Below are 26808 nucleotides of genomic sequence, written 5' to 3' on the forward strand. Positions count from 1 at the left end.
AGAAATACGAAATGTATTAAAATTGAAATTGTTTATTAAACGATTTGCATATTTAGTTAAATATTTAATTGGTGTTTAATTACTTTAATCACGTAATTATCAGACAGCTAGTTATATTTGATACTAAATTAATTTATAGCTTCATGTTTTGGGTATAAAACCTGAGATATGTCAAACAGAATTTGAGAATTAAGTGTTCCTTTAATTTGAGCGCTTGCCTTCTTAAGTAATTTGCTAGAAATAAATTTCTTTGTCAGGAAAACATATATATATAAGCATACATAATTATATTTAGCCTAGAATAGTTAGACAAGCTAGCCCATAGTTACGCCAACGGCTCCCCATAAGCTGCAAGCATAATCCTGTTCCTTCATTTATGCAATTAAGCGGCTTACAAACTCAGAACGCAAAACTGATGCAGACCCACACACACAAGTATAAATATACATATACATACATATATAGAAACAAACTCTCTAGGGAAAGTTGGGTGCGTGGGTGTACGTTACATATGAGCATAAATTAAACGCAAAAGTCAGAGTGCATGCAATTGAATCGAGCCATTTACTTTCTGTTGGCTGTGTGTGGGCACGGCAAATAGGTTAGCTAAACTTGCTATGAATGCATACGAAATGCGTCGTAAGTCCTGGGATTTTAGGTCCATTGTTTACAAATATTATTTTAATACACAAAATAGTTTTGCCAAGGTAACTAGGGGAAACAAATATAAGACTGACTATCTATGAGAAGCTACAATATTTATTCTAATTTTACATGGGACACTTTATTTTGAACTACACTATTTAAAGTTAATTTTATATTATATGATAATGTTTATATATCTCAGTTGATAGAGATAAGATCAGGCATTACCAATTGCTATTGTTATAGTTATATTAGTAGAGATTTTGAAGTCAACTTTAGCCATGAAATTGTTCTCCTCAACTAATCCCTGAATATATTTCCTTTTCTGTCCAGAGTTCAATATTCATTACAGTTCATTCGTATGTATGCAACACTTTCTTTAAGAACTTCACACTGAAATGCCAAGCACTTAAAAAGTATATCAAACTGTAGTCATACACAATCTTTAACTGCGGCATTGATACGCTCAATTAAATAACGTAAGGCTTCCGCATGCCTACATGAAATTCAACGCCCAGCATCATCTTATATATATGTATATATGTATGGATGTATACACGCTGCCCAACAAAAATATTCCAAAAATGTTGGAGAAATTAAAAATTTAAGCCTTTACAGTTGCAATGCTGCATCTTGACCGCTCCGAGTGAATCCAGACAAGACCAATTGAATCGATATAAAGAAAGCATTCAAACAGACAGGGAGAGAGAGAGAGAGAAAGTATTCATATGAGCGAGATGGCAAAGCGGAGAGGAATAAAAACCAATTGTAAATTGAAAGCAAAACTGCACAAGATGCCACACAAGCGCACACATTTCAAATTCTCTGTTATGACTATGATGATGCCAATCAAAATAGCTGACGATGATCACAATGATGGTTTACTCTTTGCTCTATTATCTCATGCGCAATCCAATTGTGGAGCCCAATTGTCTTCCGGGAAATATCTTCCAATTAATGTGAAAAATATGATTAATAATGGTTATGCGCTATAGAAATGTTGTGACAGCCAGACACACATACATACCCAATTACTCACACTCACTGGACACACAAAAATGCTCAGTTCAATGCAATTAATTCTTATAAATATTCTTTTTACGGAACACTTTCAAGTGTTTGGGCAGCTGCAGCTGTCAGAGAGTTGAAAGAAAGCGTATCGAAACGAAGAGAAATTAGTTGCAAGGGCTGGCAGCGCTCAACTTTCGAGTGGAGTTTGATAAATGTTTTTCAATTATTTCTATGTCATGGCAAATATAGATCGATGATAAGGCTGAAATTGTTAACCAATTTAAAGTTAAAGCATCTTAATCATAGCTGTTAAATATACAGTTCATTCATATGAACGACTCATATTCATTATCTATCGCTCTATATCAATCTGATAAGCTATTCACTATTTTAGTTCTAACCTCAAATTTCTGTACCATATACCATGTTCCATAGAGAGAGAAAAAAAATTAATACGAGTTGCTTTGACAAATTGCTGGCCTATTTAATGGAATGAGTCTCGGAAATGTTACAAGTTTTATGAAGTGACGACGCATAAAAGCAACCTTCAAAACCTCATCAGTAGCAACTTAGCTGAAACAAAAATAAAAAACCTACGCATTTACTTAGCGGCGCTTTTTGATTGGCAATCTCTTCAAGTTAATTTGTTTGCTCCCAGCTCTCCATCCGTATGCACTGGCACATAAAAGAAGTCATAAAATTGATATCACTGGGCAATGAATTATAAATTAAAGCAAATAACAGAGCAGAGCAGGCTGGGCTTATAAATATGCATACGACTCGATACTATCTGCCATATTGGGCCATAAAATTCAGCGCAAGTAGTTCCCATATCTATTTTTTCCGTTTTTCTTTTTGCTGGCCATGTCAAACTGGCTAACCTTGTGACGCACAACGCAGACACGGGAATCAAAATGAGTTGATTTTGCTTAGATTTTTTGTTTCTGATCTCAAATATTTCGACACTTTTACTTTTCGATGGTGCACACTCATATGTGATATAATTTGCGTTAAGTGTATTTTGAAAACCTGATTAATTTCAGAATAATAAAATTTATGGTCTTTTGATGAGTATTAAATTGTTTAAGGAAATGTACAAAATATAGTGCTTATTGGAACATGTATCTGGGTCATTAGAAGACAATATCGAAATACGACGAGAGCTATCGAATAGTAGTAATATGCGAAAGATCGATAATTTTTGGAGATGTTATTATTGAACATTGCTGTCGTTTAATCTTGATTATTTTTAATAGATTGTTAATTTTTTAAAACATCGACATCATATTGATTATTGCAATATCCGATTCATCGATAAAAGTCTCATGTCTGTTTTTTAATCACATGGCCTTCGATTACTTTTGGCTATTATAGTCAGTCACTTAAATATAGGGTATCATATATAGGGTTATATCTCACTTGTTACCTCTTTTAACCTCTCATTTAGTTTTGTGTTTATGCGCATACTCTTACCTGAAATTAGAAAAAAATCCAAACCAGAAATTAGCAAACCAAACCAGAAAATTGATTTTATTTCAGCAAATTGCTACATAGAAATATATTATATATCATTTATTGTGAACCATATCTAAAGAACTTATACTCTGATCTCATAAAAATTCATTAGTTAAATTCTTTCTTTTTTCATTCAATCATTGGAGCTTGCAAAAACTTATTCTATGTGCTTTTTAAGGCAATGGAAGTGAACTGCTTTCGTTAGACTACTTTGGCATTTGACGAGTTCGCTTAAATTAAAGCTTGTTTTTTTTTTTTTTTTTTTTTAATTTAAAAGATTCCAAACAAGACGGTAAAAAATGTTATGAAGTCTGGCTTAAGATCTATATTAAAGAAGCTAAAGATTAAGGCACACAAACTGCATAATTAAGTCAGATTATCTTCGATGCAAACACCAGATTAGATATGCTCAATACATATTTATATAATATATATTCTATGTACCTGTTTCATTCAGGAAAAATGCGGGCGGATCCTAATTGCATATCGAGTAAATTTAACTAACAATTTTCGCATGCATCGCTTTCAATTAAAACGTCAACTAGTTAACGCAGCTCATTAATTATATATTCTGTAGCATTCGAGCCCAGACCCAGACCAGTCTCTATTTCTACCCAGGCTGAAACCGAGCTATATTGCTTAGCAAATCTATACGATATAAAACAAATGGCTGCGCAGTTTGGCCCCATAATTCACTGTCGATGTTTATGGATTTATATACAGACGTAAATATATACATATCTAGTTATTGGTGTGAGTGTCTCTCAGTATGTGTGTATTTGGGTTCCTAAATACAGCAACTATCAACAAAAGGTACCTGCAAATTGGCGACGTTGTGGGCGCTCACAGCAGCTGCACTCAGACTCAATTAACGAGCCGTTAAAACTAAATGTTTGAAGTAAAACATACAATCTGGGTTACTATGTCTACTCCATAATTGAGTACTAAAAAAAGGTATATTAGTGTTCAAAATGTTAGATATAAAGTAACCAGCCAATAAAATCATGAACGAGTATGAGTCAGTCGGGTTCATCTGACTTTAGCTGAGACTATTAAATTTAATAATCAACAATAAGATTAGTGTATAATAAAAATCATTGATCTAAATAATTTAATATATTTATATATATGTACATATATGCAAATATTTGATGTATCAATTATTGGAATATCAAAATTTCTGTTATGTTTAAAAGTTTATCATGTTTTTTTAGCAAACATAAAAATCGTTTTAAAGTCGTCCCAACATGAACATAAAAAACTGAGCTAATTTGTTACTAAATTTATGATTCGTTTATAACATTATCAAATAAATATTTATTTACAAGCAAAAACCGTCACTAAGTCGACTGTGGTAGCTGCTAATATGAATAATGATGCATAAATTAAGCAATTTAGTGGCATTTGGTTTTTAATTGATACAACAAAAATGTATTATGGAATAATCAAAAGCGATTTGCTGCTATGCTGCTGCTAACTAGTTCCATTTCAATATTTAAATGTGGTAATATTTTATATTGTGGTTCGTAATTGTTTATTAAAATGTAATGTAAAACTATTGACAATTAACATTTTATTTTCAACGTGACAGCAAATACATTTCCAATTTCCAATTCGAGTGTGCCGAGTGGCTGATTCAACAGCCAAATTCAATTAAATTGTCAAAGTCAATCAGGGCAGACATAATATATATTTTTTTATTATAAGTTAATACTTAGATATCTATCTACAAACATTCATAAAAATGTGTCTTTTGTCGAATATATTACATAAAAGTTGAATACACTTCTTTAAAACTTTGTTGACATGGACTTGAAAACTTTACGAAACTATTCAAAACAATATTTAATATGAAAATGACCCAAGATTTCAACAAAGTTAAGTGCGACCTTCTATAGTTTCAGATGTAAGGCTGAGCAATGAAATCTCCGTTTCTAGCTTCTTCGAGCATATTATCTTTGTAGTGCGCCGCTTGTTTAAACACACACTTAATTTAAACACTTGACCGAGCAATTTAAAGATAGTTAAAGTGCAGCCCAAAATTTCAGTCAAGTGCTCCATCTATTTAAGCACTTGAATGTGTTGCGTTCCACACTCTAAAGTCAAGGTGAATAATTGAGATAAGCCACAGCCCACAGTTCTACCAGCAACAGTTTAAAAGCTCAAACATTAATATTGTGAAAAAAAGACAAACATTAAGGTGTAAACAATAAATAATAATTATTTCAATGCGTAATTGAAGTCTAAAATTGGTAAAGATATATTTTTTTCATTACTGTCTATGGTCCGCTGCTCCGGCTGGCACGCAACTGATTTTGAGACCTGTCAAATTTGTTGTCAAAAAAGTGTTTCTATGAGCGGTGGCTAACGCAATAAAAATAACAAGTCTGACAACTCAAAATCGCATTGCGTAGAGTTGTTGATTTCAAGATACCCTATAGTTCACATAGATAGAAATTTAAGACAATATATTGTTTCTCCTCAGTATAAATTCAATGATGTAAAAATACTTTATATACGTATATAATATATAACATACATCTATAGAGATGTCCAGCTCAAAACTCTTTTGTATAAATAATTAAATCCCTTCATCATTTACGAGGTAGTAATTCTGCTATGAAAACCAAAAATTATATATAGATCGAATTAGCTGTGCACTGTGCTGCTATATTTCCGTCAATAGCAGAGTAAACTAACTACAACATACCCTATGGATTCCGTTTACAGGTAATTAAAAACGGAAACTTTTTCAAACAAGAAGCAGTAGCAGAAAACTTGCCCAAACGCGTATAAACATAATTTATAGCTACCTTTTGGGCTAAATGTTGGTAATGTTCTAATTACGTGGGCGCGTGTCACATTTTCTTGTATTTATCGCAACGCTCCGATCACAAATAGCAAGTATTTATGGTACTACCGATTGTTATAGCTGTCTGTGTTTGAAATGTTTCTGATTTTTTTTTTATTTTTATTTTTTTTTATTCATGAGGTGGGAGAGCTGTTAAAGCTAGTAACATGTCGATTTGATTGGTGTGCGTGCGAAGAATTCATAATTGTTTCGTGTTATGAACGCATACACTCACACACTCACCACAAACTCTGACCACACACCAGTGTGTGTGTGATAAATAGGCGTTGTGGTTAGATAATTGAACTGACAGCCAAAGGTAAATCATTGGTTTCCATTCATGCGATCCAAATGAAGGTGGTGGTCAACTATAAAGTGCTTAATTACTTAGGTGGGGCTCACACCCATTGAAATTGATAATCATACTGTGTAGGTCCCATCCACAAATATGTACAATTTGTAAACATATTAAAAATGCATTCAAATTATTGCTGGAGTTCAAAGGGAATGGGAAATGTGAGAGAAAGGAAAATAAACATGGCATCCTGTGATATATAATTTGAAAACAATTTTCACTTTCTCTATCGCCAGGGTTTCTCATTCCATTATGTATGATGTGTGTGTAAACTTTTGTGCTTATCATTCAAATTAATATAATCCGTTAACTTTCTATATAATTCGAATGTAAGTGAATTTTCTAGTCCATTTCTATATATGCACATATAAATCTCACGTGCAACATGCAACACAAATTAATGCCAAATAGCAATGCGATACTTATAAGTCGACAGAAACCTGTCAACCCAAAGCTACGCAGTACCTAAGGCTAGACAATGAGATCGTTGAGCCAAAGCTATTTCCTTGCAAATCTGTGACGACAGCTGCTGACTGAAGAAAAGCAAAAAGTGAAACTTAATACACGCCTCGGATTACACGCTACAATTTCATGACCAAAAAAATATATAGTAGAAGAAATTGTTGGTTAAAAAGAAAAAAATCGCAGCTGTCGGCAATTGAGAAACTGTAAAGCCACAAAGCAGCAAGCGAAATATTTAAGATGCTGGAGGTGTGGGATGCCATTGTCTCAACGAAATTTCCACTCCAGCCACTTCACAACGAAATGTGGCAAGAGCGTAGGCGTTAAATTCCTAACTGCCAGCCAAAAACTCAACAGCTGCAGCCATACAATCAAAAGCGGCCTACCAAGAGAAGCATTTCGGATTAGGCATAGCCTGAATTAAACGAACAAATTGCAGGTTGCTATTTACAATCTGCCAGTTGCAAGTCGCAAGTTGCAAGTTGCAAGTGGCAAGTTGCCAGCTGCCAATTGCCAAAGTGACAACGCCTGCATTAAGCTTATTCAAATCATACAACGTTAATCGAGAGGCTGTTGCAAAAATGTTTTTTTTTTTTTATGTTTTTTCCATTGCAGCAAATGCCAAAGTGTCAGACCAAAATTTAAGCTATTGAGCATATTATTCTAGACATTTTTTATGGCACTTTGACGGCTGCCAATCAGCCAATGCAGAAAACAGCATCAACAACAACAATTGTCAACTACCACAGACTTTAGTTGCCAGCAGCATATTTAAATTTGTCGAACAGCTTTTCATGATTTCCAGGTAAATAAAATCTGATAAAAAATTAAACTACACAACAATTTTGTATAGCTTTTATACTGCCAATTTGATTAAGTAACTTAATCATAGGCAATGTTTAGTCCATAAAAATTATGGAACTACAAATTAAAAATATGGTTAGATTTCCAGCTTAAAGGAAACAAAATAAAAATTGAAAAACTCGAGCTGTATTGGTAATATCTGTTATTTATTCAATATATTTTATCTATATATATAAAAGAAAGTTGTGTAAAAGTGAAGACTGCTTATAACTTGATTTGGGCTGAACCAATTTTCATGGTTTTTGATTTGTTGGATTTGTCTCCGCAACGAGTTTAGTATAGGGTCTTAAAAATACTGAAAAAATTTGCCGAATACTTGAAAAACGCGGTTTTTTCCCCAAATGTTCAAATTTTTTTTATACCCAGTAGGCTTGGTAACAGTGACAGTTTTGACAATAGTGTAGAAGTAAATAAACAAATGTAGTCAGTCAGTCTACGGTCTCCTGACCTCGAGCAGACCTGACTATTCAAAAAAAAAAAAAAAAAAAAAAAAAAAAAAAAAATTTCAAATCAAAAGGAAAAATATTTCAAATCAAAAATCTGCAAAAAATCAAAAGATTAAAACCTGACTGTTCAAAAAATAAATAAAAAATTAAAAATTCGAAATTAAAAAAAAAAAAGATAATTATTAAAAAGTGTATTTTTGGCTTTTTATATTTTCGGACTTTTAAACTTTATAAATATTTCAAATCAAAAATCTGCAAAAATTAAAAAAAAATCAAAAGATTAAAACCTAACAATCAAAAATAAATAAAAAATTCAAAATTCAAAATTCGAAATTAAAAAAAAAAAAGTTAATTATTAAAAATTGTATTTTTGGACTTTTACAAAAGCTAAATATCTCGAAAGTTCAGGTATTTGTTTGTCTCAAACATAAATTTGTGTAAATTATTTATATTTATATTTCTCGATTGTTTTATATGGTTTTGTGCGAGGGCAGTATTACTATTAATAAAAATGCCGCGTCCTAGAAGATCTAATCTTTCCCGGCGGACCCATAATGCAATTAGGCAACGGAATAGCGCGAGTCAATTATCTGACGAAGAGCGAGAAATCGCCCGAGAAAGGCTCCGCGTTAGTACCCAGGGAAGAAGGGCCTTAATTCGTGCTTCTCAAAGAGAGGCAGCCCGTGAAATGGCAATAAGAAATGGTTCAAGGATTGATTTGAATCGAGCAGCGTTTCGATATGATTGCACCATTGATTACAGCTTGAATCGTTTAGTTTGCATTGGTCCAATGGACGTTGTTTGCTAGCATTGTGGCGCATTGAAGTTTGCTGGTGAAACGCCCGGTTTGTGCTGCCTTAGTGGTAAAGTGACATTGCCATTAGCGGTCACCATAGCCATTGCGTTCCCTGCTTTATGGCGAAACACTAGAATCACGACATTTTCTAGCGAACACTCAAAAATACAATGCCTGTTTCCAAATGACATAATTTGGGGCGGAAAATATTGGAGACGGATATTTAAGGTAATTTACGTTAAAAATTTTATTTTCTATGACTGCCAAAAAAAAATTTTGAATAATGTAGTTTGTTAGATTTCTGTAAATAGTGTTTGTAAATATAACTATAACTATGGCTTTGAATTTAAAGATTCAAGGCCAGATTTGCCATCGCATTGGATCATTGCAACCTATTGAAGATGCACAGCAAAAATTCTTGCAAATATACTTCATGGGCAATATGGAAGAACAACTTGACCGGCGTCAAGAAATGAACACAGCTATGAAAAGAGCAATTCTCCATGATTTGCATGCTTAGAAATTTAAACCAACCAAAACTGTGCAATGGAACGCGTTTGGTGATAAGAAAACTGATGAGCAATGTGATTCACGCGTCGATACTCAAAGGAAAATTTAAAGATGAGGAAGTTCTTATTCCTAGGATTCCGATGAGCTCAACAGATATGCCCTTTGAATTTAAACGAATTCAATTCCCGCTTCGTCTTGCCTTCGCCATGACGATCAACAAGTCACAGGGCCAATCTTTGACTATTTGTGGCCTCAATCTAGAAAATGCGTGTTTTTCTCATGGTCAATTGTACGTGGCATGCTCACGTGTTGGCAAACGATCCGCATTATTTGTTCTTGCACCCGACCAAAAAACGAAGAATGTCGTTTACAACAAGGTGCTTGAATGAAAATCCGATTAATAAATTTATCAGTGTATCCCAGCCTGAACAACATAGCTTTCAACAATTTTTTACCTAGAAATAATATAGAGGGCAATGCAACGTTTGCCGGGCCAGCTAGTTTATTTATATTTATTAAATATATTAAATCTCTTCATATTTGATAATTGAAATGTTATAAAATGAAAAACAATTTGAATTATTTGAAATTCTCGTAAACTCTAGTTTTTTCTATTCTCAACAGATTAATTTGTAAAAGTTCAATAAAGTAATAGGTATTTTTAAACTAAAACTTTAATCTGCATGCTGGAACTAGAAAGCCCTGATCAAATTGATATGCATCCCATTAAAAGCGTTTCCCTTTTCAAAATCATTGACACAGATGAGAGTATTCAGCAATCGTGTGGCTGGCGCTTCGAAAACTAATTAAATGTAGCACGAGAAATTAGCATGACAAAGCTAACCATTGTAGAACTCTTGATTAGCTGTCGGATGGATGGATAGTGTGGTCTTTTTTTATTTTTTGGTTAGTTTTTGTTTTTAGTAGTTTTGTCAGTTCAAATTCAATTTGCGGGTTATTTAAACTAAAACAAAATCAAATATTTATTATATGCCCCGAACTTGAAAAAATAATAGTAAAAGATTCAAATCAATCAATTTTTCTTTCTTTCTTTTTTAGTTTTTGGCAAGAGCGACGCAAAGCAATTAACATAAAATGTGCTGGACGCAACATAAAACAAACAAAACAACACAAAAACACTGAAAAACCACTTTGGAATTTTAAACAAGTTTTCGTTGTTGTTGCTGTCGAGCTTGATAGGAAGTAATAAAAAAAAATAAAACCAGACAACAGCAGCAAATATGTAAGAGAAATGCCGCTATCCGAATTTTCAAGTGGGTTTCAGTTTGACACAAAAACATATCCATAAATACCGTAAAAATGAAAAAAAAAAAAACGAATACAAATAGAAATATATATATAAATGTATTTCTCTAATTGATTATTGAGCTTTTTTGGGGTTTGGCACCGGTACATATATAAAAAAAAAAAAAAACAAGAAAAAAAATGTAAACAAACATTGCATGATGCAAATCCAATTAGTCTACGAGGTCAAGGTTAAATGATTGGGAATGCAATCAAACGGTAGCATAAAACGTGAATTATATTCAACAAGTAGAATATAAATTCTGAAGCAATATTTTTTGTTAGAAAACATTTAGGAAATTTACAGCATATGGAGCTTTGCGCAGCGCTAGAAGTAAAAAAAACGGTTTCAACATGTTTGAAAAAAGGCCATAGATTACTTGTTTTTCAAATAACTCTCAAATATTATTAGGCAAAGATATATCTTACTGCTGAAGGTGAGCGCTTTTAATAAAATTCAATCTTTAATCGAAGCAATTTGTGTCATGCATGCAAAATTAGCTGGATTAAAATACCTGACAAGATGCCAAACAAACTGCCAAATTAAATGATGTAAAATGAAAATAAAAACCCACAAAAACACACAACACACACACGTACACTAACACACACCCACTTAGCGCCATAAACTGCAATGTGGGTATTGTCAAAAAATGTCGCAACAAGACAAGATAAATATAAAACAGTAAGGAGAAAAAAAAATAGAAATTCTTTCGACGTCAGGTGAGATGGGGCTTTAAGGCTAACTTCGACTCAATACGCAATACACATGCTGGAGAGATTTTAGGCTCACCAACTGAAATTCGAGCACGGAGACTGTGTTAAAAGGCCGCCAGGCACTGAAATTTAAATGCACAACACATAGTTCAACAAAATGGAAAAGAAATACAAATACACGCCAATACAAGCAGTGCGTGCGTATTAGTGTATGTGCGTGTGAACAAAATGAGAAAGCACATGTACGCAGGAAACGTTTGCACATATACATATATACACACACAGGAAGTCAGGCAGCAGGGCAACGATGCGTGACGGCCAGGGTGGGGTGTTAAGGGAATAAGCTCGCCCATACACTGAACGAAGAGAAAACATAAGATTTACTGAGCACAGATTATGCCATTTTGCATTACAAATAGAATACAGCATAAATAGCCTTTAGCGAACTCATTTAATATAGACATAAACTGAAATATAACATATAAACATAAATGGCTGAATTATGATATATATAACTACGAATACTTTATATTATTCAACTAAACTTAAACTTCATATGAAATTCTTTAACAATTGGATTTTCCTATTCAATTCCCAATTATTTTCTCTCAGTGCATATGCTTTTTTCGTTTTGATTGGTTAGCATGTAAAACAGGTATCTGGTAACGTGGCGTATTAGTAATGTAATTTTAACCCGTAAAGAAAACGTAGCTATGGCCTCATATTTTAGCCAAATGCAAATGGCACAATTTACCGAAATAAAATTTAGATGGCCATTTGTATTTATATGGGGGGTTCGAGAGTTATTATAGCAGAATCAATCAAGTGGAAATGCCAACAAAATGGCAACATCAGCAGCCGCAGCCAACGCCATTCCCCAACATAAGTACGTTAAAGAATTCCAGGTAAAATTGGCATAAAAATAAATGCACCTTATTTACGTTTATGTTTTGGCCGTGCTCCCTCCCTCCATGCCATTTCCAGGAGATGTTCTTATACTCAACGAAAACCCATAAGTTTTAATTATAAGCAACGTGGGTGAGCAAAGCAAAGTGAGGCGACGTATCGCAAATCCTCTCTAAGCAGCCTAAAATAAGTACCACATAATACCCGATGTACTTATGGCACGCAGGTAAGCGAAGCTCTGGCGCCTCTCAAGGCTTTTGTTTGTGTCTCAAGTGGTAAATGCCTCGAAAACAGATATCCCTCCCTCTGCCTACTCCTACCATAACAGATATACATGCCATTCCTCTTGGAGCAGCTGACGTCAGTATCAAGAACAAAAGCTGAAACTCTCAGCGCAGGCTTAAGCCAAAACTTCTGTCGCAAGCAATAAATAAAAGGCATAAAAAGGAAATAGGCATAAAAATGAAAGACAATGTGGGATAAGCTACCCCAAGAATCAAAATCTAAAAACTACGAATTCCGGCAAACGACAATAACTACAGCTAAAGTTTCATTTTATGATGTTCATGTTGATGTTGATGTTATGCTATATATGTATGTTCTCTAAATATGAACAAAACAGGCAAAATAAGCGACGCCAAAAAGTCTGGACCTGTCATACAAAAGTAGTCGCCAATTTATTTGTTTGTCTGCAGAAGCGCCCCTTAAATAGCCAAAAATACATAAAAGAAAAGTCCCCACAGGACTAACTCGAGAGCTGAGAAAGGAAGCTGGCGTAGAAATACTCTTAGGATTTGTTATGAAAGCAAACAAAATTAAAGTGTGGGAAAACAAAAATAGAAATGAAAATTTAAAAAAATGAAAAAAAAAACCTATCTCGCAAATAAATGTTGTGTTCGATGTCGGCAAATGATTGATTTTTACTGACTCTCTGAGAAAACTCAGAAAGCAACCGATTGCATCGGCTCTTCAACGAGTTCGTTTGGGATCGGTTGCCTTTGTTATTTTCTTTCGCTCTCATCGGTCCCCGCTCGATTGGCTGAGTTGCACGATGTATGCATTGGTCTGTTATGCTCATTGAATTGAATTTGTGTATGTGTTTGTGAATATGTAGATAGCTTGCATTGACTTTTTGAGCTATTTATTTGCTCTCATTGCACGATCGTGAATCATATCTCTCCCTAATCGATGTTCGTTAAAAGAGCGTCCCACGAGCGTGTTCAACTGAAGGGGCTCAACCGAAGAACAAAAAGGAATAGAACCGAAGGCTCTTACTCAGATCGATTGTATTCGCGAGCAGAGCGTAAAAATATATCAAGTTTTAGACATCTAAAAATTTATTAATACAGAGAAATATAATCTAAAATAAAATATATAATATAATATAATATAAAAAAAATTGTAAATTGTAATTTTGGTCAATATACAAAATTTTATGATAGTAAGACCTAGTAGAGATATATGACGATAGATAACGAAACAATATTATTCACTCAATATTATTCACTCAACTCGACTCGTTAACTGCCATAATTGTAATCGTTCTATGTATATATGTATACAATTCACATTTGCGGCTTTAGACAACAATATACCTTTAGATATCGATTGCAGCACAAAATAAAACAATCATTCGAATCTATATTCCGATTCAATTTTGCTATGTAAATATGCACCCACTGTAACATTAGTTATTTATGAAAGAGAATGTAAACAGAAAAGTTTACAAACTATATCAACATTTGAGGATACCCCAGGATATGCCGAGCAGCAAGAGTAGCGTGCTACATTCCCATTGGCGGTGACAGACCACACGCAATTCGTAAACACACAGATATATGTACATATACAGAAATGTATATAGTTGTCTACACGTAAATACATTTACAGGGTGCCTCTGCTTGGATTACCTTGGAGATATATACATATAGTCGTAACAGTTGCCGCTTGGTATATTTATGGGATTTATGGCTGCGCCGCGCCTAAATGTATGCCTGCTAATTTTTATTCAAATTTTTCTTATGGCTCCCATCTTTCTTTCTCTCAGCCCAGTTTCGTCATTCTGCTTTTTCCGGGGATTTTTTTTTTTTTTTTTTTTTTGGTGCGCAATAAAAATTAATGGGCTCATCTGTGTTTGACGTTGATTTTAGTTGGCTTCCTTCTGACTCCCAAGCTTTTTGCTTCCTCTTCTTCTTCCTTCTTTTCTTTTTTGTTGGTTTTTATGGCATCGGGACTCTTGACTTTTATGTTGAATTATTGGCATAGATAAGTAGTCAGTTGAGGGATTCGCTGCTGTCAGCAGTTTGAAGGTTAAACATTTGACCCATTTGGCCGACAATCACATTAATTGGTTTACGTTAAGGTTCCCCCAAAACGAACCCTCAATAGCTTGCTCAAATCGGCATGTTTGTCCCTATTTTGAGTAAACATATTTCACACAAGAAAAATCATATAAAAACGTGCCAACGACAAATCAATGAATGCCCCAGAGTCAACTAGCAACAGTCTCGCCTGACGCTTTTGAGTGTCCCTGCCGCTGGGGAAATAACTGACAAAAGGTTACCATCTCTACTCTCTACTAGTTGAAATTCTCTGCATAGATAAAAAAAAGAAAAATTCCTTTTCGCGTTATTTACCAGAAAACCTTTTATTATTGAATATTACTTACTACGTGCTTGCATTTAATGGTTTCCTAGAAATATATAAACCTTTGTTGACATGCGGTCTTAGTGGTTGAATTATGGGAGAGCAGACTAAGGGAATCTAAGCTATTCAACTAAGTATGCTCCTTAGAGCATTTGAATATGTAAAGAAAAAATAAAAAAAAAATATTTTTATTTTATGTAACATTCTGTAAAATTTGAATTTGAAAAGAATATAAACATATATATTTGCAGTCTTTATTAAGCTAATACACACACCAGGGGGCGCCACAGCTCGAATTTAATATTTAATTCCAAAAATTTTTATCGAACTCTTCTATTAGCAGAGCATCTAATCCACACATAGACTCTAGATTTCTTACCATTTTTATTTGCCGCTTTCGGTATTTATTTGGCATATAAAAAAGAGGAAGGAAAAAGCCTCTATGCAGGCCGACATCGCACGGCGTACCAACATTTTATGGCCTGTTTATTGTTGGGGGTCACCCCCCAATCCACTCGCAGAATACTATTTTATGCGCATTAAGTATGTTAAATCAACAAACTATAGTTATTTGTTGGCCTCTATGACCTTTTCTTGATTCCTTACGACAGCGAATCGTCCACATTACTGTTTTTACCATGACCATTCTAGGGTGGGCTTTTTTTTCTTCATTTTTGGTGCCCTGGAAGGTTGGTAGACTACACCAATTTGGAATGTCCTTGCAAAGTGTAAAATCCATATCGAAATTGAAAGGCGTCAAGGGCCGCACACGCGAGCCATGCTGAAAGCGAAAAGTTTTTGTAGCTGCAACGCAGATACTAGGAAAATAAAATAGTAAAGCAAAAAGAAAATGTATAAAAACTCATTAAAGTAAACTTAGTGCGCCGGCAAAGCTGTGGCATGTGACGTGTGGGCGTCAAACAAGCTGCAGCAGCAGCAACAGCAATAGAGAGAGAAAAAAAAACCCCAAGCAAATCAGACCGCAGACCCAACTTCAGCTCTCGAGAGCTTGGCACAACTAAGTAAAAATCCATTTCAAAACACTTAACAACAATGAAAAATTGCTGCTCTGCGATGTTTGTTGCCGCAGCCCAGAAACAAAAATGCAGTCGCATATAGGCGGTGTCTGCCGCCGCCAGCTACCACTCGTGTCGGTTGCAAGTGCCACACAGCTCTCAAGTATTACGGCAGTTTGGGAAGCAACAATTTTGCTGTCGTGACACAGATTCGAGTATGTGTTGCATGCAGCGTGGGAAAGAGCTGAGAGATCTGCATGAGCATGAGCATAAAGTTCAAACGGCCATCGAACATGCCAAAAAGGATCAACTATAGAGAAGAGAATGTATGGAAAATACTTTATGATTCTATTGAAAACACAAAAGCTGACGACTAACTGGAAGCACCTGCCCTGATATAGTCTTACACATATAGTTTTCAAGATGCACAGTTATTACATTATTATTACGCAGTTAAATACCAGCTAAACTTGATCAACTAGTTAAGAAGAAAAAATAGTTTATAACTATATAGCTTTTGTTATTTCTGTCATTTGCCGCTTAAGTGTAATTATCACTTCTGTTTGAGCATTAATATTCATTGGTTAAGCCTTTAGCGACGGCCGTCAAAGTGATATATTAGCACATTGATGGGGCATTTGGCTTAGTCAAACATAAATATCAAATGATATAGGCGCTGACTTTTTATTTCGTTTGACTTTTGCGTTTTAATGATATGTGCGGCAGTCGAAGAAACGCGAATGCGAACGCCGACTCGCTCAGTAGTTTATCCAAGCAATAATGATCATCGCAGCAGAGCGTGCGGATGTATGCCTCTACAGTTTACAGCTTAAATTGTTTGCCAAACGGCTTAAAGATATATATCTACATAAAATATATTTCTGTAAATTTTGTGAAGAGACGCTGATGATGATGATGGCCATCAGCTGTCAACGGTTCTCACCCAAACCGTCCGACTGGGTAAATATTTACCAGCTGAGCAATTGCAGCAAGACGAAAAGATAAAAAATACAAAAATAAAAAATAAATAAGAAACAAAACATATTCAAAAAGCACAGGTATTGGATCGCATGCATGCATAAGGCAGACCGCCTTAATGAGCCGTCTTTGTGTAGGCGGTTTATTTTCTTATTATTTTTTTTTTCAGTTTGCCAAGCCGTCATGGGATTTAACAAATGCAAAAAGGTCATGTGGAAAGAAACATGCTCCAAAAATTAATCGAATACAAATAAAAGCTTAATTTTGAGTTTTCCTGTGTACCTTGCGTCTGTTCTATTCTATTGTTTATATAAATGTTGTGCTTATTCTACTGTAAAAACAACAACAATTAATTGAATGCAAATAAAAGTACTTCACAATTTTGATGAGTTTGCCATTCAATATTTTGCCGAACTTAAGGCTCTCTATGTTTAACCTACAAGCTCCATATTAAATTCCTTCACTATCAGCTTGACTTCATTTCTAATTTCCTGTTAACATTTTATTACAAACTAAATTTGAGTTGATTAATTTTGATTAAAGATTCAAATCTCGTTTAAGGCACAGCTTTCAGCACTGTCCACACAGCACACAACGTTGGCGCCACTCTGACAACCCCCAACTACTTTTGTCGCCTACGATAACAAAATTTAACACTTTAGTCGCCTCTGCCCAGCGGCAAAAACATAACAAACACGACAGCAATTTTCGTGGGAGTCCAAAGCGGAAAAAAAACTTAACATTTTTCAAAGTAAACGCCGTTTGAAGTAGATATATATAAATATATATTTTTTTTAAGTTAATAAGATGACCTACATAATACGAAATGAATCAAGTTTATTAATGAATGGAAGCCCAAATCTTGGCTTGGGTATTCTGTCGCAGGCCTCATAATTTATGGCATCAGAGTTCAAAGTGTCATGAAGTGGCCAAGCATTAGCTTGGGAAAGATTGAGAAAGATTGAGAGCTGACCTTATAGTAGATAAGCCATATTATAGAAATTAGACATTATTTCACTTTACTTTTCAGTATCTTCAAATCTTAAAAGCCAAACTGAATTAGATTTCGCTTCTTAAATAATATTTAATTAATTTATTATTTAATTTAAAATCAAGCTAAAAGTTTCGCTCGTTTAGAACTCGCAAATCACATATCGAAATATAATTAAAATCTCAAAAATAAATCAAATAAATGCTCTTCTAAGACCTTTCTAAATCTGAATAACATTCATGAAAACTGTCAAAAAGTCAAATATGAAATATGATGAGCAAACCCCTATGCTTTCCCCTTTCTGCCCCTTGACCATATCACAAGTCGTTAGCAATAAGCGTAGATTATGTACAAACGTGTTTATGCCACGCGTCGGCATTGGCATAACGTTGCGTATACGCAATGTGACCTTAATCGATATTGGCAGCATTTTGCTCGTTGCTGGCGAGCAGAGAGCCTGGCTGGTAGACATAACATACCTGGAATGAGAACAAGAAAATAAACACGAAAATTAATTAAGCGTTTCGATGCAGAAAGACGACGCACTTTGCCAAATTAACTGTCCGAACATTTAGACGAAGAACTCAGCTCAAAGCCAAGTTGCTTGGGCTCATTTGATTCATTTGACTCTAGTGCCAGTTCTGTCAAACATTGCCTGTTTGCCTGCCAGCTGTCAAAATGGTCAATGGACGCAACCAAACGAGCTAAGTGCCCCAAACTGTGGCTACCAATCGAACGTTATGCAAATGCAAATTGACCAAATGCAGCAGCAGCAACTGGCAGCAGCTGCAGCACTTCTCAACTGCATTGCGAACCGCACTTCCATTTAGCTTGGTTTCTCCAGTTCGCTCATCAAAGTTGCATAGATCCTCTGGCCAAAATGTTAGGCCAGAGCCTGAACACTTGCCAAATTGTAATTGTTGTATATATGAGAAAAGAACAGAGCATTTCTCTATTTCTCTCTACCTGATGGTTCCATTTAATTAAGAGCTGTGCGTCTGAAAGCTTTATAAATACTTAAGTTTTGCATAATTATTTCTTTTTATTGTGCGCTCTTTAAAATTTCATTAACTATAAGTGCTTTCTATTTCAGCTTGTGGACGCATTTATATATTTTATTTTATTTTTATTTTAAATAAAATCATGTTGTTGCTACATTTCTTATCGATATGTATATATTTCATTTATATATTATGGTCGATTTATTTGTACCATAAAGCCCTTAATACGTGGGCTTTATCTACTAAAATTCTCCTTTACATCTTAAGCAGATAAACTCATCTCAGCTGCCGATTCTCTTTGACCGAAAAAGGCATCAATATGTCTGCTTTTTTATGGCCTCTACCCTTTCCTTCCCTTGCATTTTTTTTTATTATAACTGCTGCTGCTGTTGTTGGTGGTGCTGGTGGTGCTGGTGGTGCTGTTGCCGCTATTACCCCAACGCTTAGAAACCCGCCTGGGACATTTAGCTGATTGAGTTCTGTTGTGTTGCCCTTCTGCTGCTTGATCTTTTTCCTTTTCTTCTTCTACATTTTGCTCAGCTTTGCATATTTAATTAAAATTGTAATTGATTTTGTGTTATGCAAAAAGCAGGCCACAGCAACAATACCAACAACAACAACAACAATAACGAGTTCTAATTTCATGCTGTGTGGCAAAGACAGGGCAGCGGCAGCGGCAGCGATAGCAGCCGAGGCAGAGGCAGAGGCTGCCGTCGTGTCCCAATGTGCCTCATAATTTTTGTGGGCTGTGGCACAGTTTTCTAATTTGACTGCAGGCAGGCACAGCCTCAATTTTTATGGCAACTCAGGTGAGATTTGTTGCCGTTGGCCTCCAATGTAAGCACAAAATTACAACAACAACAACAGTAACAACAACAGCAACAGCAGCAGGCATTATGCTCTTATAAAGTATATATAAGACCTTACGTCAAAGTCGCTTTGCATATTGATGGAATAACGCCGTTGCTCAGTCTCCTTCACAACAGAGCCGCCGCCTCAAAGCGAATGCCAAAAGTCGCCTGCATATATATACATATATTTTTCACGTTCCGATTGATTTTGTCGCACTTTCTCGCATACAAAATGTTACTTATACGCCCCTTTGGCATTTGCCCTGTGAAAATCAATTTTCATGTAGCTGTCAAAAGCAGACTGAACCCCTTTATTCTTTTTCTCTTTTTTTTCGTTGCTGCCTTTTTCTGCTTCGGGCTTAGTGCGTGGGTTAAAAAAAAAAAAAAAAAAAAAAAAAAAATAGAAATTCGTTTGCTCTTTTGCGCATTCAGTCAAGTCACGACGAATTGTGATTTTTCCACACGAAACCATTTTCATTATTAATTATGAGGGGATTTCATTTGCAGCCACTCAAAAGGAACAGTTGATTGAACTACTTTTTCAACTAAATTAACTTATTCAGCATTTTGCCCAAATTAGTTAAATAACAAATCTGAACAATTTATCTATTTCAGTCATAAATTATTGCTATCTGACATCTTGCCACTAATTCACTCAGCTGCTTTCAAATGTTGACCCATTAAATGGTGCATCAGAAACACAAATACGAGAGGCCGCAACTCAAAGTCAAAATAACACGAGAATTATCGAAAAACACATTGCAAAAATATGATTTTATATTAAAATACTTTTAATATGATGTTTTATTTTAGTTATAATATTTCACACATTAAATTTTGCGTGACTCAACCTTTATTCGATTTAGTTGAAGGCTGAGTTTCGTGTATGATTTTTGTAGGGGTGTGTCATCACGAAGGTCTCTTTGGTTCGAGAGCTAAGAAAAAACATAAACAATATTTTTCAAGACATGACAGCACCTAAGCAAAAAACCAAAAACTAAGCATGGAAAGGTCAGAAATTGGAGGAAACACATAAGCTAATGAGAACACAGCTGAGGGTAACATTTGTACAAGTTTTTAAGATATTAGATATACGATATACCACGGTAGTTTCATGTTGTGAATAGATCGAAAGAAGAGAATAAGGGTAACATCACTCTGCATCTAAATTTTCTATTGAGGGATAGGTAAACGCATTTCGCTAAATTTTTATATTTTTCGCTTAGTATCTGGATCTGTCCATTGATATCGCTCTATGTTTTCCTCGATCTCTTTATTGGTTTATTATAGGGTATTCAAAATCTTTAAAGGATATTAAAGACAATTATAACTTATACAGAAAAAGTTAGATATCATATGCAAACTTGAATCGATTTCCTGAAAATTATAATAATTATATGCTATTTTATATACTTAATGACTTCAGTTTTTATATGTATTTTCTCAATAATAATAAAGAACTCCAGACAGCTCACTCGCTACCGTTAAGTGTTGGCCTCATAAAATGAAACGCAAAATAAAATAAAAACTCCCACACATTAGTGCGTCAACTTTTCAGGAAATGAAAGTGGGCTTTATGTATGTATATAAGCAGACCATAGCAATAATTTATTTAATTCAACATTATTTTCAGCCAAATAAAGACAATGCCTGACAAATAAACAAAAGCCATTTACAGTGAATCCACTTTATGGGCCATTTTTTGTAAATATATGTATAATCATATACATGTACATATATCATGAAAATGAAGCGATTTACGGATTTACAGTTGCTTTTTCTTTCTTTCTTGTTTATTTTTTTTACAGTTTTTTTCCAGCCGCATTAAAACTTAATAGAGCCATTTTATGAACTGTTGTGATAAAAATTAAAACTGATTTCTTTTCCAATTAAAAAGAATATGCACAATGAAAGGTGGAATCATTATAAAATATATAGTACATGTATATACACATATATGCATATATATATATAAGATCTAGTTGTGTTTTAGTAGCACGCAAAAACTTTCAAGCGCAGCTAACCACAAGCTAAAACCTTTCAAGATCTCTGACTTGGGAGACTAACAACAATGACAATTGAGAGCAGTTTTATTATTATTATTTTCGTTCGTCGTTGCTCTATTCACATTTGGTTTTTAATTTTTGCGCTCGTAAATCGAAATGAAAACGAAACGAAATGAGAGCCACGAGCAGAAACCGGTTAAATGACGCCCAACCAGGTTGGCAGACAGACAGAAAGGCAACCAAGGCAGGCGAACAGCAAACAGCAACAGCATTTAAGCCAGGCCGAAAGCACTGCCAAGCCAGGCCAAGTAAAGCCAACCCAAACCAAACCAAAACCAGAGCCAACTTTAGTCGTATAATGCTTGAACCAACGACCGGAGATATAGATAAAAATCAACTCCAACGCTGTGGCAGACAGCAACAGCAGCAACAATAACAACAACAACAAACCCAACGGACACGTTTTGTGGCAGCCGGCAAAAAAGAGAAGAAAAAACCTATATGCATACATATATAAAAGTAGAAGTTCGAATGTGAGAGAACTGAAAAACCAGAAACCTGAAATTGTAACGCAATCAATGCGAAAAACCAGAGTAGAGCTGTTGAGTAGGCGTGGCCGACGCCTAGTGTGCTGAAAATGAAAATCAACAGACAAACAGTGCCAGGCAGCGCAGCTGCTTCTGTTATTGATGTTGCTTTTGGTGTTTCAAGCAGACAGTTATAAGTTATATAGGAATATTGGCCCGCTCTTTACCTTTTTTTTATATCTTTCTATTTTATATTTTATCCGTTCGACCCAGCACACGCATTTGGCGGATTACACCTTATTCACACTAGCACAGCCAATTCAAGGCAGAAGTGTACCAGGGCTTATAGCTGAAGATAAGTGTGAGTTGAGAGGGGTGCAGCATTAGGGGGTGAGAGTTGCTGGGGCTGATGCAGCTGTCGATATGTCGGAAATTGTCAAGCACGCGGCTTCGTTGGCAGCTTTGACAGCTTTGGCGTCACGTAATTTCGCATACAAATTATTTTTTTTATAAAAATACAGCCCAGGCATAGACTGCGATCTAAGCATGGAAGGAGGGATATGTATGTGTATGTATAGGATGGCGAATATTAAACATTCCCTTTAAAAAATATCGTATTTGACAATTATATAAATGAATTAATAATCATCATTGAGGTATTTAATGAAAACAGCTTTAAAAACAAAACTTAATTTTTTAGCAATTTATTTATATTCATATAGTAAGAAATGGATTTCTATTTGAAGAAATTTAAAGGAATATAATTTTAAAAATCTATATCTTACAAATATATTTTAAATAACTTGATTTTTTTTTTTTTTATTAGATACTAGCTGGCCCGGCAAACGTTGCATTGCCCTCTATATTATTTCTAGGTAAAAAATTGTTGAAAGCTATGTTGTTCAGGCTGGGATACACTGATAAATTTATTAATCGGATTTTCATTCAAGCACCTTGTTGTAAACGACATTATTCGTTTTTTGGTCGGGTGCAAGAACAAATAATGCGGATCGTTTGCCAACACGTGAGCATGCCACGTACAATTGACCATGAGAAAAACACGCATTTTCTAGATTGAGGCCACAAATAGTCAAAGATTGGCCCTGTGACTTGTTGATCGTCATGGCGAAGGCAAGACGAAGCGGGAATTGAATTCGTTTAAATTCAAAGGGCATATCTGTTGAGCTCATCGGAATCCTAGGAATAAGAACTTCCTCATCTTTAAATTTTCCTTTGAGTATCAACGCGTGAATCACATTGCTCATCAGTTTTCTTATCACCAAACGCGTTCCATTGCACAGTTTTGGTTGGTTTAAATTTCTAAGCATGCAAATCATGGAGAATTGCTCTTTTCATAGCTGTGTTCATTTCTTGACGCCGGTCAAGTTGTTCTTCCATATTGCCCATGAAGTATATTTGCAAGAATTTTTGCTGTGCATCTTCAATAGGTTGCAATGATCCAATGCGATGGCAAATCTGGCCTTGAATCTTTAAATTCAAAGCCATAGTTATAGTTATATTTACAAACACTATTTACAGAAATCTAACAAACTACATTATTCAAAATTTTTTTTTGGCAGTCATAGAAAATAAAATTTTTAACGTAAATTACCTTAAATATCCGTCTCCAATATTTTCCGCCCCAAATTATGTCATTTGGAAACAGGCATTGTATTTTTGAGTGTTCGCTAGAAAATGTCGTGATTCTAGTGTTTCGCCATAAAGCAGGGAACGCAATGGCTATGGTGACCGCTAATGGCAATGTCACTTTACCACTAAGGCAGCACAAACCGGGCGTTTCACCAGCAAACTTCAATGCGCCACAATGCTAGCAAACAACGTCCATTGGACCAATGCAAACTAAACGATTCAAGCTGTAATCAATGGTGCAATCATATCGAAACGCTGCTCGATTCAAATCAATCCTTGAACCATTTCTTATTGCCATTTCACGGGCTGCCTCTCTTTGAGAAGCACGAATTAAGGCCCTTCTTCCCTGGGTACTAACGCGGAGCCTTTCTCGGGCGATTTCTCGCTCTTCGTCAGATAATTGACTCGCGCTATTCCGTTGCCTAATTGCATTATGGGTCCGCCGGGAAAGATTAGATCTTCTAGGACGCGGCATTTTTATTAATAGTAATACTGCCCTCGCACAAAACCATATAAAACAATCGAGAAATATAAATATAAATAATTTACACAAATTTATGTTTGAGACAAACAAATACCTGAACTTTCGAGATATTTAGCTTTTGTAAAAGTCCAAAAATACAATTTTTAATAATTAACTTTTTTTTTTAATTTCGAATTTTGAATTTTGAATTTTTTATTTATTTTTGATTGTTAGGTTTTAATCTTTTGATTTTTTTTTTTAATTTTTGCAGATTTTTGATTTGAAATATTTATAAAGTTTAAAAGTCCGAAAATATAAAAAGCCAAAAATACACTTTTTAATGATTACCTTTTTTTTTTTTAATTTCGAATTTTTAATTTTTTATTTATTTTTTGAACAGTCAGGTTTTAATCTTTTGATTTTTTGCAGATTTTTGATTTGAAATATTTTTCCTTTTGATTTGAAATTTTTTTTTTTTTTTTTTTTTTTTTTTTTTTTTTTTTTTTTTGAATAGTCAGGTCTGCTCGAGGTCAGGAGACCGTAGACTGACTGACTACATTTGTTTATTTACTTCTACACTATTGTCAAAACTGTCACTGTTACCAAGCCTACTGGGTATAAAAAAAATTTGAACATTTGGGGAAAAAACCGCGTTTTTCAAGTATTCGGCAAATTTTTTCAGTATTTTTAAGACCCTATACTAAACTCGTTGCGGAGACAAATCCAACAAATCAAAAACCATGAAAATTGGTTCAGCCCAAATCAAGTTATAAGCAGTCTTCACTTTTACACAACTTTCTTTTATATATATAGATATTATTTATTTAATGATATTTAAACTCTACATTCAAAACAATGCTGCTTTCCCTCCACAAAAAAAGCAAAAAATCTGAAACATTATTAAACTCAATCGAGTGTCGACTTTTATTTATACCACAAAGAAGAAAGAAAATTCAAGAAAATTGTTGTTTTTCACGCTAGCTGAGTTTTTAGCGAGTTTTTCGACATACAGTTACCAATTTCTTTGTTTATAGCCGCAACACGTGTTTTCATTTAAATACACACATACACACACAGAGAGACAGCATGGGAGGCTGGACATTTTATGTATATGTTAATGAAATGATAATGGTCAAAAAGAAATACAAAGAGAGGGGGAGAGAAAGAGAAAGAGAGAGAGTGACTGAGTGAGAGATATAAGCTATTTCGAGTACGAGACAACAGCTAGCTCTAATTAAAGCCAGCACAATGTGCAACCCAACTGACTAAAAAGAAGAAGAAGAAGAAGACGATTCTCATGGGCTCCCCTTGGGGAGCCATCAAATTTGATGGTCTCCAAGTAGGCAAAGTAATTGCGAGCGCAAACAGAATTAAGTAAATGTCTATTGTTGAAGGCAGTTAAGCTAAATAAATGAAGGCAAAGAAGAAGAGCAGAGGACAGGAATAATCTCTTGGCTAAACTTGAAGTTTTAATTTATGTAAATACTAGGTGAATACATTTTATTGGATTGTCAAGTAGTTCTATATAGAATCAATACTAAGGTCTACTTCTGTTCGGTTTCTACATGATCCAAACATAGCATGAACTTTTTCTGATGGTCCTCCAAATACGTTTGGATTGCCAATTTCAATAGATACATATACATAATTATTTAGAATTTTTATAATCCAATAATAATAATAACTGTTTATTCGAATTGGAGGCGTTGTTTATGCTATGAGAATCGTATAGGAGGACAGAATATCGTGTGATTGATGTAAATACAGACAAAATAATGTAAAAGTGTTTACTTTTGAGAGCTGAATAGAAGCTCATCATATGTTTTAAATAAATCAATCATCTATCATATTACAAAATTTATTAAATGGCTTCCCATTCCGTATCATATCATGACATGCATTTGATCTCAATAAACCAGTTAGCTTTTCTCTCTCGCTCACTCTTTCTCTTGAACTGTTTGGCCCAATAAGCTAAGCAGTTAGCGTGTCTCTGGGGTTTCGTGTGTTAGCCATTGTTTACTGTAGATTGTGTACCCAATGCATTTTTCACTTTCACACACGAGCAAACACTAACACACACATAGATAGAGTCACTGCTGGCAAACTTGTTTGCAGCATAACAGTCCTGGATGCCAACGAGTTGGCAGCTGTTGCTGGACTACACTTAGCAACAAAAACTGAAGCTGCATTTGGATACTGGAGCTAATTATTTAGCGATTATATGAAAGTGAAACTTGTTGAGTTGGCTGCTGCTGCTGCTGCTGCTGCTATTGCGGCATAGTTGTTTAATTGGATA

At 34.7% G+C, this 26808-nt stretch overlaps 1 protein-coding gene and 1 long non-coding RNA gene across 8 annotated transcripts in view; one reads left to right on the forward strand and one right to left on the reverse strand.

Moving 5' to 3' along the window:
- msi (RNA-binding protein musashi) overlaps positions 1-26808 on the reverse strand; it is a 139772-nt gene that overhangs the window by 70917 nt on the left and 42047 nt on the right. The gene's annotated exons all lie outside the window — the stretch shown is intronic.
- Positions 7840-13390, forward strand: LOC149270521 (uncharacterized). 3 transcript variants are annotated; one of them, XR_016270416.1, is made up of 7 exons: positions 7840-8557; positions 8644-9173; positions 9298-10361; positions 10515-11483; positions 11548-12363; positions 12462-12609; positions 12712-13390. It is a non-coding gene; the product is annotated as an uncharacterized LOC149270521 (long non-coding RNA). The 3 variants fall into 3 exon arrangements; XR_016270415.1 differs by having other exon boundaries at positions 10515-10979; positions 11046-12363; XR_016270414.1 differs by having other exon boundaries at positions 10515-12363.

The sequence above is a fragment of the Drosophila arizonae genome, chromosome 2 (genome assembly GCF_054131065.1).
Source record: "Drosophila arizonae isolate 15081-1271.41 chromosome 2, UAZ_ARI_1.0, whole genome shotgun sequence".
Classification (NCBI taxonomy): Eukaryota; Metazoa; Arthropoda; class Insecta; order Diptera; family Drosophilidae; genus Drosophila; species Drosophila arizonae.